Source organism: Magallana gigas, chromosome 8, assembly GCF_963853765.1.
Source record: "Magallana gigas chromosome 8, xbMagGiga1.1, whole genome shotgun sequence".
Taxonomy (NCBI): domain Eukaryota; kingdom Metazoa; phylum Mollusca; class Bivalvia; order Ostreida; family Ostreidae; genus Magallana; species Magallana gigas.
The window spans coordinates 28126079-28146025 of NC_088860.1; positions in this window are offsets into that span (position 1 = coordinate 28126079).

Consider the following 19947-nt stretch of genomic DNA (forward strand, 5'->3'; position numbering starts at 1 on the left):
AATCGGGTAAGCTGATAGCTCTTACGAAGAAATCATACGCCTGCCAAGAAAATGTATACGCCTGCCGTTTATTTGATGGATTATTTTAATTATTTCTTTGATATTTAAGTTTACCTAGCTTAGTAATTGATAATAGAAATAAAAACTTGACTTTAAATTCGTTAATTAACACAAAATTAGTAAAAATCGGTAAAATAGATAACTCTTACGCAGAATGCATACGCCTGCCGAGAAGAGTACACGCCTGTCGGTTATCTGATAGATAATTTTTTTCTTCTTGGATATTTTATGTTTCCTAACTAAATACATGATCAAAGAAATAAAAGGTTATTTAGTATTCGCTGTTTAATGAAAAATAGTATTAAAAATGTTTAAAGTCTGTAAAGAAGACAAAGAGTTCTTACCCTGCTTACGCCTGCCGATACACTGAGTTGTAAGCCTGCTGATTTAATCATTTATCCATGTCTTTTATTTTTATTTCTTGAAAAACTTCAGCTTTTTACATAGTTATCGTTATACTGTATTAGTGTTTTCATACCCTTATTCTTTTGTTGCAATTAATTAAACAGAAACTGTTTAAGATATATTACAAACTCGAATCAGGGACATATGTACTGTTATATGTACATGACTTTTGTATGTCTCTGCTCGAATTTTAAGATTAAAGATGGTCTCTAGTTTTTCGAAGAACCCTTAAAATATGCATGTATTTTACGTATAATCAAAATATCTTATGTTATATATTCATACGATCTAAAAGTGGTGTCTGAAATAAGAAGGAAAGTATACTGATGTGAATATATATAATTAATGCACTGTTATACTAAGTTCAGAAATACGTATGGAGTCAAACTGTAAATACTGTGTTGGGTGAACATGTAAATACAAAATTCAAGACATGTAATGGAACTTAATATTTACACCAACTCAATCAATTCAAAAGATGCAATTCGACAATTTCATTTCTTTAGAGAAGTGGACTAGCATAACCTTTATCCGTGTATGAAGGCTATATAATGTATTTCTTAAACAAACAGGCTAGCGTACTTAAATTGTGTAAGCTTTCCAGATTTTATAAATATTTATGCTCCTAAATTATTAATTCTAGTAAATGTATATGGGGAAATGTTAGACTTTTTAAGCAAAGTGCATTTACATTTTCGTACACAATTAGTTCTGTACAATGTTCGTAACTGTTTACATCTTGAAAAACTTTTTCATCTCAAGACTTTCACTGCCTAGTTCACCAAACTATATCTAAATCTCTAGATTCTGATTCTGTTTCGCTGCGTTTTCAAAATCAAATATTACACAGGACATTCATAAGCCTGTAGCAAAATTTTACTTTGCATGATATCAGTGTAGAGGATAATTATTCCATTCAAGGGAAAGAGGGGTAGGGGGTATCAGTTTGAATATTTAAAAAAAAAACTGGCTTTTTCTAACAAGAAAATCTAACATAGACTCAATCATACCCCACTATAGACTTTTGAAACCCAATACACGCTTAACCTTCCAGTGATGACTTATTCTGTTCGTAGAAGAAAAAAAGCAGACTTACAGAGCATGCAATTACCAAATCAAAGTAGAACTCTTTAGGTTGATTCAATATTCAACACAATCAATATACCGGTATAATTATTACAGCTACATGTTCAGTATATGCTTTATTTTGAGGTTATCATTCAATATTAAGTTCGTTTAATTTTTCCAAGCTGATGAAAATGTGACCGGGTTAAAACTTTACGATTTATGGTCTCAGTTTTTAATGGAGAAAAAAAACCCCTGGTTTAATGATTAAGGTTGTAAAGTGATTCAAATTATGTCAATATTCTTGGTTATAAGCCTGGACTGTCTCGTAAATAATAATGAATGATATTTTCCCCTACAAAATAAGTCTTGTTTTTCTGTATATTTTTTAAGCTTCTCGAAGATATAAGTAACACAAATGTTTCAATGTTTACGGCTATGAATGGACTATACACGTTTTATGAAGAGACGTAAGTCTGGCCAATTAAAAACTGATGGCTTATTAATCAGAAATAGTTTTTTTTTATTAAGTGCTTGTACATGATATATACATATATAAGGATAAAATGGTAGTATTCTTCAATTTCATATAGATACATAAAAAATACAAATATAAGAGTCAGAAACCATGATATGGCGACCTTGCTCTATCAGTTGGAATAATTAAAGTGGACTGCAAGGTTTTAATAATACTTTTGGGTTAATAATTAGGTGCAAGTTCAAAGGCTATACATAGTATCTTAAGACATACTTAGGTAGATCGACTCGTTCATAACTATTTTTCTCAGTCACCTAAAACACATACGAGAGAGAGAGAGAGAGAGAGAGAGAGAGAGAGAGAGAGAGAGAGAGAGAGAGAGAGAGAGAGAGAGAGAGAGAGAGGTGGCTTGTGTACAAGGTGTGTGCTTCACGGTCGTCTTCCAATATACAGGTAGGTAAGGTCTATTGTTTCTTAAGAGACAAAAAACCGTTCAATTCACACAGAATACACAAGAAACTAACACGTGTATGTATACACGTGTATCAGTAGAGCAACGATCACTAGTTATCTTTGGACATGTAGCCCCAACCCCGATTCGCCAAAAATAGTATAGCAAAGAACATAATGAGTAAATTATTTTGTTATTAGTACATGATTTGTAATAAAATGAGATAAAAATACATTAATCTGTATGTGCATGTTCAGATTGTGGTCCCGTTTTTTTATTAACAAAACTATGAGTGAAACTGTTTGAGGGATAGTGAAGTGAATGATATTGTAAGCCGTATCGTATGATTATATACATTGAAGAATCAATAATAACGAATGCATGCATTTATCTTTTTTTTTTATCAAAACCTCCACGACCTACGATTAATTATAGTCAGTATGGTTGATTAATATAAAAATTGTCGGGAAGATAGTTTACGTTCATTAAGTTCAAAGACAACCGATCTGCATAGAATATTGCGTTCATTTTTGACTCAGAAATTTTTACTCATGAAATACATTAAAACCGAAAAAAACACCACGTTCAGATGTCGAACATTTGGAATGTGAATGTCTTACGCTTACCGACTCGCTGCAGTTTTCTCCATATTTTATTGAATTTTTTTTTTATTGAAAAATACATGTACTAGAACAGTTGAACGCAGGTGCAACTACATTTATTAGTATTTTTTCTCTTGATATTTGAATTGTTTCCGTTTATGAAGAGACAAAGAAAGAGGGCAGTGGATGGAAAAGACGGAGAGAGGAGAGAGAGAGAGAGGAAGTGAAAGAAGGAGAGGAGACAAAGATAGAGGGAGAGTGATAGAGATGCAAGAAAACAGCTTAATTTCTTGCTTTAACACGCAAACAACTATATATACACGTATGAACTCTCTTTTCTCATAAAGGTTTCCGTATATAGCAGTGGCGTCGGAAGCAAATTGAAAGTGGGGGGGGGGGGGGCTAAACTAATCCTCTGAAATCTTGACAAGGAAAAAAAACCAAAAACCTAATCCCCAATTCCCTAAATCATGAAAATCCTAATCCATAGGGTGGGGGGGGGGGGGGGAGAGACTATAGTTAAAAAAATATATTCTTACCTACCAAAATCCCCCCCCCCCCACAAATCTTGAAATTCCTAATCTGTGGGGGGGGGGGGGGGAGGGGCTATTATACCTGTGACTCCAACATCTCAATATTTCAATGTTTCCATCTTTTCATTGTAAATTTCGCAAAAATTATCTTTCTTGCGAGAAAAAGTGTGGGGGGGGGGCTGAACCCTCTATGATGCTATGTGCCCATTGGTTAGGTCTAACTTAGCAAAAAAAGTGTGGGGGGGGGGGGGGGGCTCATCCCCCCCCCCCCCCCCCCCCCCGGTTCCGACGCCCATGTAACCACTGGTATCACCATTTCTGTTGGTTTTATAACACGATTTTTTATCCAGTATTTAGAAAAACTTTAAAACAGGATTGGTCTATAGACCATAAGATCGTGGAACACTATTATAGATCGACCCTTGTGATCAGTAAGCTGTTGTAGATTGGGATATTTCAATATCAATGTTCTTGCTAACAATGTTAGTATAACTCATTGGCGGATCCAGGGGGGGGGTCCGAACCCCCCTCCCCCTTCTCTGGGACATATGATTTTTTTTTAAAACTTGTAATTCCTATTTAAAGGCAATCTTTCCCATCTATAATATAATTACTGTAATTATCTCAAAGAAATGCTTTTAAAATTGCTTCTTTAAAGAATGTCTTACAACATACTGTAATTTACATGTATTTCTTATATGAAAAAAAAACCCTAATGATTTTTTTTATCGACAAAAAGTACTCCCCTTCATCATCCAGTGTTCACTTCCATAAGTAAACATGTGGGAAATAAAAAAAAATACATAAATGTAAGCAGTATCGCTAAAAACACAGATTAAAATAACAACTACAATGTATTTTCTGCTCTATTTCTTTAAAAAAAAAATCGATCATAGTTCATACAGTTTTGAACTGACAAGCCATCAAGTAAAACGACGTTCAAGTACGAGTACATGCATTCGTTTTACTTTTAAAAGCTGCATTCAAATGTATTTTTTAGTTTATTAACTGAAGTAATTATAATAGAAAAGTTTTACTTCGTTTCATACGAAAAATATCTAAGAATTTTTCTTTGGCCTTGCTATGCCTTGTAAATGATTTTCACTCATTCTTTTTATGAGTTGATCTACTCGGGGGGAGGTGGGTAGGGTTACCCCCCCCCCCCCCCCCCCCCTCGGTAAAACTCAAATTTCTTACGGAAGTGGGGGTGATGGAGTCCCCACCTCCCTTGGAAAATAAATTTTTTTACATACTAGTAAAATCACCAAAAATTTGCCTCGACAACCCCCCCCCCCTCGGGACAAACCTAAATACTAACCCCCCCCCCCCCCTGAAAAAAAATATACTTGATGCACACGTTTCGTGTTACGTTTTAATATCATTGAAATCTAATTGTTGTGTCTTTATTCGTTTACTTGGTAAAGTTAAATGAAATATGAAATATTGTTTGAAAATACCAGATTATAAATTTTTGCGTTAGGCGAAAAGTTGTGATATTGATTAATAGTATCCCTCTTTACAACACAGACAGTTTTATTTAATTCTTATTCTATGATCATGTACACAGTTGACTGAAGAAAAAAAAAATGAAAAAATCATATCAGGCAATAATATAGGTATTCGACAAGCGTAAAAGCGTACACATGTATATTCCTTGGGCGTTTCGTATCTATAGACGTGTTGATAAATCTTACCCTGTATTTCTATCATAAAACGCTTCAGTGACAGGCGTAATAATCAAAATAATAAATTCTGATAGAAAACAAAACTTTGTCAAAGTTAAAAGGGATGACATAAATATTATATCATACTCGTATCACCCGACTTCATATAATATGATGAATCAATAGCAGCAATAAGTAAAGTTATGAACATAATTATAAGGCAAAATGATAAGTCTATATAATTATATTCATAAATTATTTTATACAAATAAAAATGACAAATAAAATGGCAAGCGTGCATATTAAATCGACAGTCGTAAGATTTCTACATAAGAGGTCTCCCTTTATTTTTAAGCCATTTGCAATTTTTTTCCTTTTTATCTATGCTTGCTATTTAGTACAGTAAAATAAAATACTAACGTAAGCAAAATATCAAATCATCTTCAGGTAAACGGTAGGCGTATGGATTCCGCCTATATTTACCCATGGTTTTTTCTCATGTTGTGTTAATTAAAAAATTTGGTAAATTTTTAATTAATCTGATCATTTATCAAGTTAGAAAACATAAAATATAAATAAAAAAATTAAAATCATCCACCGGGTAAGCGGCAGGCGTGTTCTCTTCTCGGCGGGCGTATGCATTGTGCGTAAGAGTTATCTATTTTCCCGATTTTCATTAATTTTGTGTTAATTGATGAATTTAAAGTCAAGTTTTTATTTCTATTATCGTTTATTAAGCTAAGTAAACTAAAATATCAAAGAAATAATTAAAATAATCCATCACATAAACGGCAGGCGTATACATTTTCTTGGCAGGCGTATGATTTCTTCGTAAGAGCTACCAGCTTACCCGATTTTTACTTATTTTGTGTTAATTAATTAATATGAAATCAACTTTTGATTTCTATTATCATCTATTTAGTAAAAAGAAATAAAATATCAAAGAAAAAAGTAAAATAATCCATCAAATAAACGACAGGCGTCTAGATTTCCTCGGCAGGCGTATGAATTCTACGTAAGAGTTATCTATCTTAACCAACATTGAACATTTTTGCTAATTTTGTTCTAAATAATCAATATAAAGTCAACTTTTTGTTATTATGATACTTAATTTAGTTAAGTTAAATAAAATATCAAAGAAAATATTAAAATAATCCATCAGGTAAACGGCAGGCGTGTGGTTTTCTCTCGGCAGGCGTGTTTTCCCCGGCAGGCGTCGGCAGGCGTGTTTTAGTATGACCCCGTTTAAATTACCCGAATGGACCCAATTAAAGATGAAAAATGATTAACCCATACGAAGATTTTTAAATCGCTTAGAGTGGTTGACTTTTATATGTTATTTCTATCATGATACTACTCTAATTAAAATAAAAAACTACAATAGTTGTAAATATTCTTTGGTGTTATGTTATAAAAATAGATTCAAAATTTAACAACAGAAACGTTGAAAATTCTAAAGACCTGAAATACTAAAGACCTCATATGCCTCTTCTTGGTTAGTGCGCGGATCTGGGGGTTGAGGTTGAAAATTAAAATTGAAGCATTCAATTCATGTAGTAAAATTCCCAAAAATCGTCCTCAATCCCCCCTCCAAAAAAAACAAAACAACTTTATCCATCACCGCCCCCCTCCCGGAGGGGGGGGGGGGGCTGAAAAAAATTCTGGATCCGCGGCCGCTTTGATATGAAAATTTCAGTTGAACTGAAACTGATTTCAGATGATCTGACCTAAAATATTTGTTGAATTATGTTTCATTTACTGAAAAAATGATTTCTACCAATGAATACAATCTGTTTTATAGGCTATGTTGATAAGTGTAAACTGCTTTTAAAATATACAATGCACTTAAACCATTCTTACATCATATATATATATATATATATATATATATATATATATATATATATATATATATATATATATATATATATATATATATATATATATGTGTGTGTGTGTGTGTGTGTGTGTGTGTGTGTGTGTGTGTGTGGGTGGGTGCGGGTGTGGGTGTGTGTGTGTACAGAATACCAATGTGACTGGGAAATTTTAATTGACCCTTAAATCTAAATATCATTTCTTTTTAATAGAGCCTATCTACTCAAACATATCTAATCGTGTTATTTAATTATTACGTATTTCATGTCAGTGTTATTCGATTATATTTATCACACATTTCAAATCATTTATTTCTTACAATGACAACAAAAATATACAGGTCAATTCAAAATTCAAGGTTAATTGAAATTTTTAGGTCAATTCCATTTTCCATATCAACACAATTTAATTTTTCAAGTAATTCGTGTTTCTATACAAATATGAAATTTTAATTCATTTTGATTTCATAATACATGTACCGGTAGTTACGAATGAAACACAAAACACACCTATATAACAAAACTTTAATTCCAATTTTCCGATATTTTATATTTCTGTGCAAAAAATTTATAAGATGTTGTATTTTTACAGCGCATTTTACATGTAATTATGACAGAAACTCCACATAGCCATCTAATTTGATCAGAGGTATAAATACTGTTAGGGAGAAACGCTTCTTAATTTCTTAAGAATAACAGTCATCCTGAGAATATACAATAAGATCGAATACTGTAGATTCTAGGGATTCTATATATATTTATATATTTATTAGATTTATTACGAGCAACAAGGCGTCCTGAATTCGAAACAACATGTAATGAAAGCATATGGATAGAAATTGAAAGCCATACCTGTAGTTATTTTCTATGTTGCGTGTATCGACCCCCAAATTCCGACGGAAATATTCGGACCAGTCTTTCTTGGAGCATTGAAAAGGTCGGGGAAATCACAGACAATATCATTATAATAGGCGATCTTAATGTTGACTTGTTAAGTATTCCACAAGCACATGTGATTCCAGGCACGTAGCATCGTTTTTGAAAGTGGGGGGGGGGGGCAGACTGATCCAAAAAATCTTGACAAGCAAAAAATAAGTTGCTGCGAGAAGGTCGGTGTAATGAAGAATAATGACCCCCGTAGAATAATGACCGGGGGGGGGGGGGTCATTTTTCTACGTAAAATAATGACCGGGGGGGGGGGGGGTCATTATTCTACGAAGAAAAATGACCGGGGGGTCATTATTTTATGTAGAAAAATGACCCCGGTCATTATTCAATGGGGGTCATTATTCTTCATTACACCCCCCTGACCCTGATATTCATTGTGCATAATAAAACCGCTTCATTCCTTTACATAGACACTGTTGTAAACACTAGTGATTCAATATCACCGATATGAAGTGTAAAAAAAATCAACAGTTTTAAAGCTTCGTAATAGGTAAATAACTATTCGTAAACTAATGGTTTTGAGACTCCCCCTGCTACGTGTAATCTAATGAATAGTGATGTGTATTTAAGGAATGAATTCAATATTTTTAAGTATTGAATCCTTATTTTTTGAAAGATATAGTCTCATAACTGCAACGGTGTGTGCATACAAATTGAATAACGCGCGTTATGAAAATTTGTATGCACACACCGCTGCAGTTATGAGACTATATCTTTCAAAAAATAAGGATTTAATGCTTATATTTACATTTTTAAAACTTCTTTCCTTGTCTGCAAATGTCATTTTTACGTCAAAATTTCTTTTTTATCCTATGGGTAAGTTCAAATTAAGGATGACGTTTACTCAGAATGAAAAAAAATTCCACTGATGATAATGAAACCCCATCTATTGTATATTATAAACCTTTGATTGTAGTGTTATTTTTCACTTTCAAAAAAGTAGGTCAATGACCTACTTTTTGAGTAAATGGCCATTTAATATTTTTTGAAAAATCAAGAAAAATCCGATAAAATTTTACACTACAATTGAAATTTTCTTAATTGTAAATATATTTCAGATAATAAAGCACTTTAAAAATTGTAATACATTTTATGAATGACAGTGCCACTAAATAGGTACAAAACATTAAGATTTCAGCTACAATTTGAAAAAATATTCCAGTCCGAATTTCCTCTATCAGTTTTCAAATTCCTACCCATTTTTGATCTAAGTTTACAAAAAATTGAATGATGATAATACAAAAACATTTATAGCATTGAACTACTTATATTGACCTTATTCTGTTGGCATAAAATTTATATGAGGTCAATTATCAAAATTTTGAGATAAGGTGTCTTTTATCGTTTTTAAGCATTTTTTAATATTTTCGCAATTCGTGCCATACAATTATTTTAATGAATAAGTGAGGTAAAACCAGCAGAAAATATGAAAAATTATATAGACTAAAATATAAAATCTTAACTTTCAATATTAGAGTACTGCCAAAAATGTTTAGCGGAAAACAAAATCTGCAAAATTTAGTCCGAATTTCCTCTGTTTTGCTAAAAGTCTATTTTTGTTTGAGCCTAATTACGTAATAAAGTAAAAATATCAATTGTTTTGTCAATAAATATTCATTTTATTCATACTTTTTTTGTTTAGAACAAATTTTACTCATTACATTGAACTTTATAACAATCCGAATTTGAGAACTCAAACCCTGAGTAAACAACACCCTTAATGGAAGAGCCACTGTAACAGCCACAAGCGTGAACTTTGATTCTCGCCTGTGACGTTGCATTTTACAGCGTTCAACGTTTGTAACGTCATAATAAAACAAGTCATTCTAACCTTTGAGTACCCTGTGTGTGTTACGGTCTTATAACTGCAGTGTCTTTTCACACACTTTACATGCAAAAAATATTTGGAATGTAAATATATTTGTTTTATACGATATAAAATGGTTTGGAACAGTTTACGCTTTTTTTTTATAAACCGCTTCGCGGTTTATAAAGCGTAAACTGATTTTATATCGTATAAAACTAATAAATATTGAATTCATTCCTTATAATTTAATTTATTTGCTTTCAATTGTTGATAAAAACAGTTATTTGATCCATAAAATGACATCAAATTGTACAAAATTCAAACGTAACGTCAGGCGGATTGATACGTTTTTGACGTTAGTCTTACTATGACGTAGGCAACATTCTTTATACGATTTAAAATAAATTTTTCAACCAATTAGAAAGCGTGTTACAAACAGAATTAAATTATATGCATATAAAAAACGGCTTGGCGCAAGTGAAAGATAAAAACAATCTTAGTATATTTTACGTGAAATCGGGAGAGAAAATAAATACCAATGTGAATCTTGCTGGGGGAAACCTACCGATTGACCCACTTTTGTGTAAATCGAATCTAAAAGGTAAAAATGTTCCTAATTTCGATGGCGGTGCAAAATGTGTTGACAATATTTCAAATAAACGAAATATTATATGAACCCCGCGCAAGAACTGCAAAATACAATACTTATCGAAAGATTTTTCATAAAAATATTTTTGATTTAATGTCATTATTCACTTGCGCCGATGCGATTTTTATAGATTATTTACCGTGTTAGAATACACCCGTCATGTGCTTAAGAGAATTATATGACGTCCCAAAAATACATTAAATATAGTGTTGGATGTCACTGCTAATTTAGGTAATAAAAGTTTAAAGAAACTCGCTCGGTTGAAGTATTTTTCGATAATTAAAATAGTATCATTTTTCGATATATATTTAGCTTTGGACAGCCTTAACAAAGCCGCGAAGGCGTTGTCGGCTTCCTAAACATCCTTCCCTCAAGCAAACTTTCATCTACCCCTTTCTCTTGAGATCCAGCTCCTTTATCACTCGTGGTGTCTTCGTCATCTTCTTTATCGCTATCCTCATCTGAAATTTCTCCAATAAGATCTCCCGGATCTTGAGCAAGCCAATCGTCTTCCCGCTGTTCTCTCACTTCTTCACACTTATCCTCCTTGCTTCCCAACAACTTCTTCCTTGGCTAGGCCAGGGTGACATCTCTTCATGTGTCGCTTCAGGTTAATTAGCTTCTTTATTATTACAGAAGTCGCACACAGGACACTTGAAGACGTGTCCTTTGTAGTCCTCTTCTTGCTGAATAGGAACACTTTGGACAACGCCGAAACTCATACTTTGGAGTGGTCTTAGTCTTTGCCATCTACAACAAATGAAAAGAGTATAAGTCACTGTACTCTTACAGACATTATCATACTTAACACTATTTATCAGGTTTATCAACATAATAATCATGAAGCTATTTAGGTGGCCTTCTATTTCTAACAGGTCTATTATTACGGACAGGGCTATCATATGCAACATCATCTTTGCCCTCTTCATCGAGTGGCTCTTGACCTTCCTCTAGTGGTGGAAGTTCCTCATTTGAAAGTACCCGCGGATACTTCTTCCGCATACGGTCAACATGTTCAACTTGTTCACCCCCTTTAGGACCACAATTGATGAAGTACGTTATATCAGATATCTTTTTTGATAACCCTATATGGACCTTGCCAATAGCTTGTATATTTTGAAGAGGTCCAGGGCTTTCGTCTCGGAAAGAAAACATATACCTCTTCACCGCTAACAAATGTTTTCCATTTCAGTTTTCTATCATGGTAGTGCTTTTGTCTAACCATGGCTTCTCCAATGTTCTCTCGGACAGCATTGTGAGCAATTTCTAGGCGTTCTTGGAGTTCCCATACCATTTGTTTGAGGGAGTCTGTTTAATGTTACAAGGTGGTTCATACATAACATCTAGGGGCGTTTTTTACTCTCGGCCTAACATTAACATATTTGGAGTCATTCCAGTAGTTTGCTGTATGGATGATCGATAGGCCATCATAACATATGGCAAATGGACATACCAATCGGAGTGGTGCTCATTTACAAAGGCACTGAGCATCGTTGTCAAAGTCCGATTAAAACGCTCAACCATACCATCTGACTGTGGGTGGTAGGGAGTCGTATGTGTCTTTTGAATGTCAAGTAGCTTACATGTCTCCTGGAAGAGTTCACTTTCGAATTGTCGACCTTGATCCGAGTGTATTGTGTCTGGGACACCAAGTCGAGTAATCACCTCTTCTACAATTTTCGTAGCTACTGTTTTCGACTTCATGTTAGGCATTGCAAAGCACTCCGTCCAATAAGTAAAATAATCAGCTACAACTAGTATATATCTACCTGTTGCCATTATCAGTCTCGGGCAGTTCTCCAAGAATGTCAGTGGCTATCCTTTCCATAGGAGATCCTGAACCAACTATTTGCATCTGGGCTTTAGTTGTCATAGTAGGCACCTTCCTCTTGGTGCAAACCTCACAACCTCTAATGTACTGTCTGACATCTCTTTGCAAGCCCGGCCAGAAGACTGTCGTATTTTTGCCAAGGTTTTATGCACACCGAGATGACCAACTGCTCAATCATCATGGCAGAATTTTAGAGTTGTTCTTCTTTCTTCATTTGGGATTACAGCTTGTAATTTTTGACTCTTTGAAATCAAATCATCCCACTTTCTGTATAGAACACCTTCATGTAAAATCAATATATCCCATTGAGACCATAACGATTTAACAGTCATTGACTTCCCTGATATGGCATTGTATTCAGGACGCTTTTGATTTGCCAACCACTTCTTCACCATACCTAGATTTCTATCAGAATTCGCATTTCACTGTAAGTAACATCTCCAGTGAAACCAAAGGCATTGTCTGAATCCTGCTTTAAAGCAAGGCAATCCAGTCTATGGTCACTCTTACACTGCTTGCATGGAATTCTGCTCAAACTGTCCGCGTTATTGTGAAACTTTCCTTGCCTATGTTCTATATAGAAGTCATAACTTGACAGCATCTCTATCCAACGAGCCAGCTGCCCCTGGGGATTTTTAAAGTTCATCAACCATTTTAATGAACTATGGTCGGTCCTTATTTTAAATTTTCGGCCAAACTTAACAAGTATTGTCGAAAATGTTTGACGAATAGCACAACAGCTAACAGTTCTTTGCGAGTAACGCAATACTTCCTTTCAGACTTCGATAGACTTTTACTCGCAAATGCTACAGGTCTCTCTACCCCATTGTGTATTTGTAATAGCACCCCGCCTACGGCTTCATTGCTAGCGTCAGTATCAAGTATGAATTCTTGACCGAAATCGGGGTGAGCTAAAACTGGATCTGTCGCTAGTTCCTTCTTTAGCCTATCGAAGGAATTTTAACAGTCATCGTTCCATCTAAAGGTTATATTCTTCTTCGTCAAGTCATGTAACGGTTTCGCAATCATTGCAAAATTTGGCACATACATAGTAACTGCGGAAGCCTACAAATGACCATAACTCGATGAGGTTAGATGGAATAGACCACTTTTTCACCACCTTGATCTTTTCGGGGCTCGTTGCTATCCCTCTTTCAGATACGATATGACCTAAATACTCTACTTCTTTTGCAAGCAATGTGCATTTACGCGCTTTTAATTTGAGACCAGCAGCTAGTAAGCGGTCGAACACTACAGTAAGATTTCGAATCATATCCTCTATGGTATTTCCTACCACAATAATATCATCTATACTCTGTCCCGAGTTTTTGCTTCCACCACTTTTTGCTTGATATTTCAATAATAGTAAATACCTCTGTGCTCAAACTAAGTTCATCCTATTATATGAAAAATATCCAGATTATCTGTTTTGAAACGCCCCCTCTGCCGCTTCAGGTTTCAATACACATCCAAAAATTGAAAGTCTACGGAGATTTTGCATTGCATTAGCCATTAATAAGCCCGGATGATAATGTTAAAAAATTTCGCAATGTATTCCGAGTGTATTCCGAATGGAGAAAAGATGTAAACATTTCCCATTACAAATCTCCGTAAGAAAATTGTTTTCGTTCCTGTGAAATTTTATGAGTGAAAAGGGATATTTGTTCAATGAAGATATCTTGAATATATTCCCTTCCATCGATTTCAATTACAATGTATATTTCTTTCACAGGTATGTGTATTTTTATTAAAAATCATCAAAAATTGATTGAAGCAATAACTTGGGACAGACTATAGGTACAATAGACAAATATCCCATTGAAGATTTCTTAGCACTGTCTCCATCAGACGTTCAAAGGTTGCCGGGGCATTACAAAGCCCAAATGGCATGACCTTAAATTGATACAAGCCTCTTCTTGTAGCAAAAGCTGTCTTGCTACGATCATCCGGAGACATTTCCACTTGCCAGTATCCAGAGTTTAAATTAAGAGTGGAAAACCACTTGACTCCATTCAACTGATCTAGTGAGTCGTCAATCCTTGGTAAGGGGTAAGCGTCTTTAATTGTCACGCCATTAAGCTTGCGATAATCGACGCAAAATCTGGTTGTACCATCTTCCATTCCTTTTATTGTTCGTTCGTAAAGATCACGGTGATCAGGCATTGACTGTTGTTTGTCGTCAAAGCATTTATCATCCTTTAAATCCTCTACATTTTCTACTGGCACCAGGTTTGCCACCAGTGTCCCCTTGTACACATTAAGAACTTGATCAGACAAGTTAAGCATTCTAACTGGTGCAAATGTTTTTCCAGTTACAAGAGCTCGCGCTACTAAGGCTCATTCTGACTCCATAAACCGACTTGACGGTTCTATAAGACCTAATTCTGGGACTTCATCAAATATTGGAGGTAAACATTAAATTAAATCAAGACAAAACAGAACTTATTATATTTTCTCCTAAAAACAGACTTGGTGCATTTGAAAACTGCAAAATAAACTTTGACGGTCAGATTATTGATGCAACTTCCTGCGTTAGAAACCTTGGGGTACTCTTTGACCGGACACTGACTTTAGATGACCAAATTAGTTCTATTTCAAAACAGTGTTTCTACCAACTTCGAAATATTGGTCGAATTCGTAAACTCATTTCGGAAAATGCTTGGAAAACGTTAGTGTCACATCAAGGCTTGATTATCGAAACGCATTGCTGTATGAATTGGGCTCCAGCTCCTTGTCAAATCTACAGAGAATTCAAAATACAGCTGCCAGAATAATAACAAGAACCAAGAAGCATGATCATACCACACCGGTGCTGATTGCTCTTCATTGGTTGCCAGTGGAATTTCGAATTCAATACAAACTAGTTTTGACTGTTTTCAAGGCTTTGCAAGAGATGTCATCGGCATACATTCAGAACCTTGTTGATGTATATTTTCCATCAAGATCACTTCGATCAGAGAACTCGAGATTTCTGGGTAAGCCCAAGGCACGTGCCAAATTTTATGGAAATCGGTGTTTCGATGTCAGTGCAGCTGAACTCTGGAACAGTCTTCCCGCAGTTTTAAGACTCGAAGAAAATCTGACCAGTTTTAAAAAGTTACTCAAGACACATCTTTTTAAATTAGCGTTTTATAATTGACCCTTTCATCAGTTTAATTAGATCTTCAGTCTTTAATTTGTGCTGAAAATGTTTTATGAATATTTTAAAAACTGTTTAGCCTATTTTCTATATGTAAACCTCTTTTTATAGATTTATATGCCTATAATTACTCAATCAATTTTATTTGTGTATGCTCATTGTGTAGTTTTAACTTATTATGTAAAGCACTTTAGAGTAATTTTATTATATTTAGCGCTATATAAATGTTATAATAATAATAACATTGCACTTGGCGACAACGTCACAACTCGGTGGTATTTAAACATCATCTGCTAATGTGACCCTGCAACAGCCAATTTTACCTTCCATGTGTATAGCATGATGTTAGCCTCCTACTTTCACTGACAGGGATTCCATATCTATGAAGCAATGATGGTCATTTCAGAAAATCAAGACCTAGTATACCATCAACCCCTATTTTTGCAACGGCAAACGCTTGTGCAAAATTATCATTCCCTAACTGCATGTTGATTGTAAGTAGATCGTCAGTCTTTAGTGGTGAACCATTTGCAGTTACTATTGGTTTACTCAGCCTCACAAGCTGCGAGTTCCCAAAACCAACAGAGTTTAAGACATCCGGAGATAATATGCTCAGGGTAGCTCCCGAATCTACCAGCAATTTAACAACTTTGCCATTCAATAATGCATGTAAATACATGCCAGCCTCTCCAACTTTGTAGGTGACACCAGACCTTCCCACAGAACTTTTTGTATTTGGTTTGTTGGATTTAGGCAGACCATTCTTCGATGGATCTTTGTCTGAACTCTTTGTCTTATCCAATAACTTCAGGTATTTGAAACACTTGGCTTTGACATGTCCTTCCCGTTTACAATAATGACAAACTACAGTAGATTTTTGTACGCCTCTTTCATGTATATCTATTGTGGGATGGTCTGTGTTTTTCTTCAGAATTTTTATTTCATTTTGAAGGTCAAGTACCGCCTTTGTCAACACCGAAATAGTGTCTAACTGTTTTTCATCACTCTGTGTAGACCTTGCATAGGTTGGACTGTCGTGCATTCGATGGTCTACCGCCTGAAAAGCATCCAACTCAACAGCATGTCTTTTTGCATCATTGAGATCAATGGGCCTTGCTTGTTGAACCCTGAGACGCATGTCTCTGTCTCTCAGGGCGTCTATAAAATGCTCTTTGGAAAGCGTCTCTTTTACCTCAACTCGTGCTGATGGGTAGGCAAGATTGGTAAGCCTCCTTATATCCTGACCTAATTCAGGCAATGAATCTGAGGCTTTCTGTCGTCTCTCACGCAGTTGAGCCCTGTAGAGTTCTGTCTGATTTGTCGGGGAGAACCTCTCTTCAAGCGCCTTACACAATAGTATGTAGTTGCACTTCTCGCCCTCTGGTAGGTTTCCTAATACACCCTGGGCTTGACCCCTCAAAGATACCGCCAAATGCATCCCCATGTCTGAAACAGACCATTTGTTAAGGGCGGCACAAATTTCAAAATGTGATTTGAAATCAACCCAGGATGAATTACCATCAAACTTGTCTGCCTTAACTTCTGAACGGACGGGCTCATTGTCATCCTTTTTCTGACACCTGCGTGTTACATTGTCCTTGTCAGGCAGTGAGTCATAAGGGTCATCAATGGCTGCAGAGTCGATATATGGTGTGCTTGATACACGTTGCTTGCAGCTTGTCAGCTCGTTGAGGTTTTCGACAAAACTAGGTTCGTCATCTCCAAGAAGACTGGGGGTCTTCTTTAATTGCTTAGGTTTCGCACCAGAACTCAGTAATGTGGTGTGCCTGCTGTCAGGTATGCCTGAATCTCTGGCGTGCGATTTCTCAACTGTCTTAGGCAACCCGTCATGCAACTGCCGCAATTCTTTTTCTAATGCACTCATCATAATTTAAAATTAAACACAATACAATTAAAAGAATTTATTCCGACCCCAAATCACATAAAGAAATCAGCTAATAATTCAACAGTCACCCAGATCCCACCGCGCTGCAACCATTTATTTTTGTAACGTGTCGAGGGGTCCGTTACCTAGTCATTTCTAGGGTCTGGGGGTTGAATATTAAAATATCAAACAATAATAATTTTCCTCTCTAAATGATTGGCGATTACAATTGGCCTACAAATATTTTCAAAATGGCTTCCCTTATTTAGGGTAAAATCACAAATGAATCTGGTCGGCCGGGATTGAAACTTTATTAATACCACGAGGTAAACACTATTATATGCCTTATTCAGGCGGTAGTGAATACCCGCGGCACGCCCTAGCTATATAACCTACTCAAGAGGTAAACCCTCAGCAAAGGTAGTCACTGTGGTAACGCCTTATGCAGGACGGACAGTGTACTACCTCTAACTGAACGCGTACCCCTTCATTTATACTACTAGATTATCGGCGACGACTTAGCTAGGCTAACCTCCAAGAGGAAAGCCTCTATAATAACCAAACTAGTGGTCAAACACGATTGGTCCTATTAATATCAATGTGGTAAGCCTCTCTCTCAAGGCAACCCACCTACTAAACCTTAGTCTCGCAATTTCTCCCTCGGTCTTTCTCTTTCAAGACTGCTAGGGTAAAGAACGCTGCGGCTGCGACGCGCTCGTTTATATACCCTCTGTGGGTCACATGACAATCTCCGCTGGTTGCTAGGCGACAATACAAACACAGCCGTCATGTGCCATAAGCATGATTCAACATTACATAACATAAACTCGTTACAATAGTCAATCCAAGAAAGTAACAACGTAACATCGTTTCCATCAAAAACGCTCCGTTTCTAAAATCCATGCGATCATTGACATTGCTCGATCTGCCACAGTGTGTATCTTGCGCACGTGCGATGTTATAATAAACACAGGAAAACGGTCTACACTTTTCATAGGCGTCGGAACCGGGGGGGGCTAGCGGGGGCTTAGCCCCCCCACTTTTTTTGCAAAGTTATACCTAACCATTAGAAACATAGCATGATAGAGGCTTCAGCCCCCCACTTTTTCTCGTAGGAAAGATTATTGTTCCTAAATTTACCTTGAAAGATTGAGAAGTTGGATTCAGAAGCATACTAGCCCCCCCCCCCCCGGATTAGGAATTTCATGAAGTTGGAAAAAAAAAATTGGGTAAGTTTTTTTTTTTGTTTTAGAAGAATAGGTATACCCCCCCCCCCCCCCCCCGGATTAGGATTTCCATGCTTTTGGGAATTACTTTTTTCTCAATATTTCTGAGGATTAGTCTAGCCCCCCCACTTTCAATTTGCTTCCGACGCCAGTGTTGATAAGTTTAATAATGTAAAAAGCGATTATCCTATCCACGTTCAAATATAATTATGTTTGTTTAGCAATCATTATTAAGTGTCTGAATCGGTTTTCTAATTAAGATATTATAACTAATTTGGAGGCTCTCCATGTCAAGCTAAAGAGGAGAAATTAATTATGAGACGGGTGTTAATTATGAGAACTAGCGGCTACATATGCGAAGATCCCTTCTCCATTTTCATCATCATCAATTCAGTGTTGAAGTTGAAAGATTCATCTGAGAATGTCTGGTAAGTAATATAAATTTGTTATAAGTTATTGTTAAAGCAATATGAGCTGTATTTTTTTATAATTTAATTTTGCTGCAAAAACCTGCTAGTTTGATAAGTCTGTGTTTATTCATTATTTATTTTTCAGGTTGGCATCGCAGGATGAACGTGAAGGCCCATGGACTCTCTCTTCCTTTATATCACCTGATCCCCCTGCTGCTGAGGGAAGCAGAGTTGGTGAAGACAAGGATCGCCGCATGTGACCTGGAGAGGAACGTGAGGCAGATAGTGACCACCACCCAGAAGAAGATTGAAGATGCGGCAGCCAGGTACATGGAGGACATCATCACCGCGTCCCATTTCGTGAAGGTCTGCGGATCTATCTACGCTGGTGTAATCGACGTTTGAGGTGTGATGTGATGTACTGTGATGTACTGTGATTCTGTGAAACATTGTGTTTGTGTTGAGATAACTTACTTATTCATGTTTGTATACGATATTGATTATGTATGTGTTATGTATTCATGTTTGCAGTTTGCAGTTGAAAACAATGAAAATAAAAAGGAATATTTATTTTGCCTAGTTTTGTTGTTTTATCCAGGTGTTATCTCTAAATCATTGTGAAGGAAATATTATTTCATTTATACAAAATATTATAATTTGAGTAAATATAATGAGTAAATATTAATATGAAATATATCGTAATTCATCATATAACTATTTATATAATCCGATGTTAATATATATACATGTATATATATATATATATATATATATATATATATATATATATATATATATATATATATATATATATATATATATATATATATATATATAATTTGATTAGCCAAAGGTGTTAAGGTCAAGATCTAGTAAATGATTCCAGACAGTCTTTTTGGTGCTAGAACTATTATGACGTC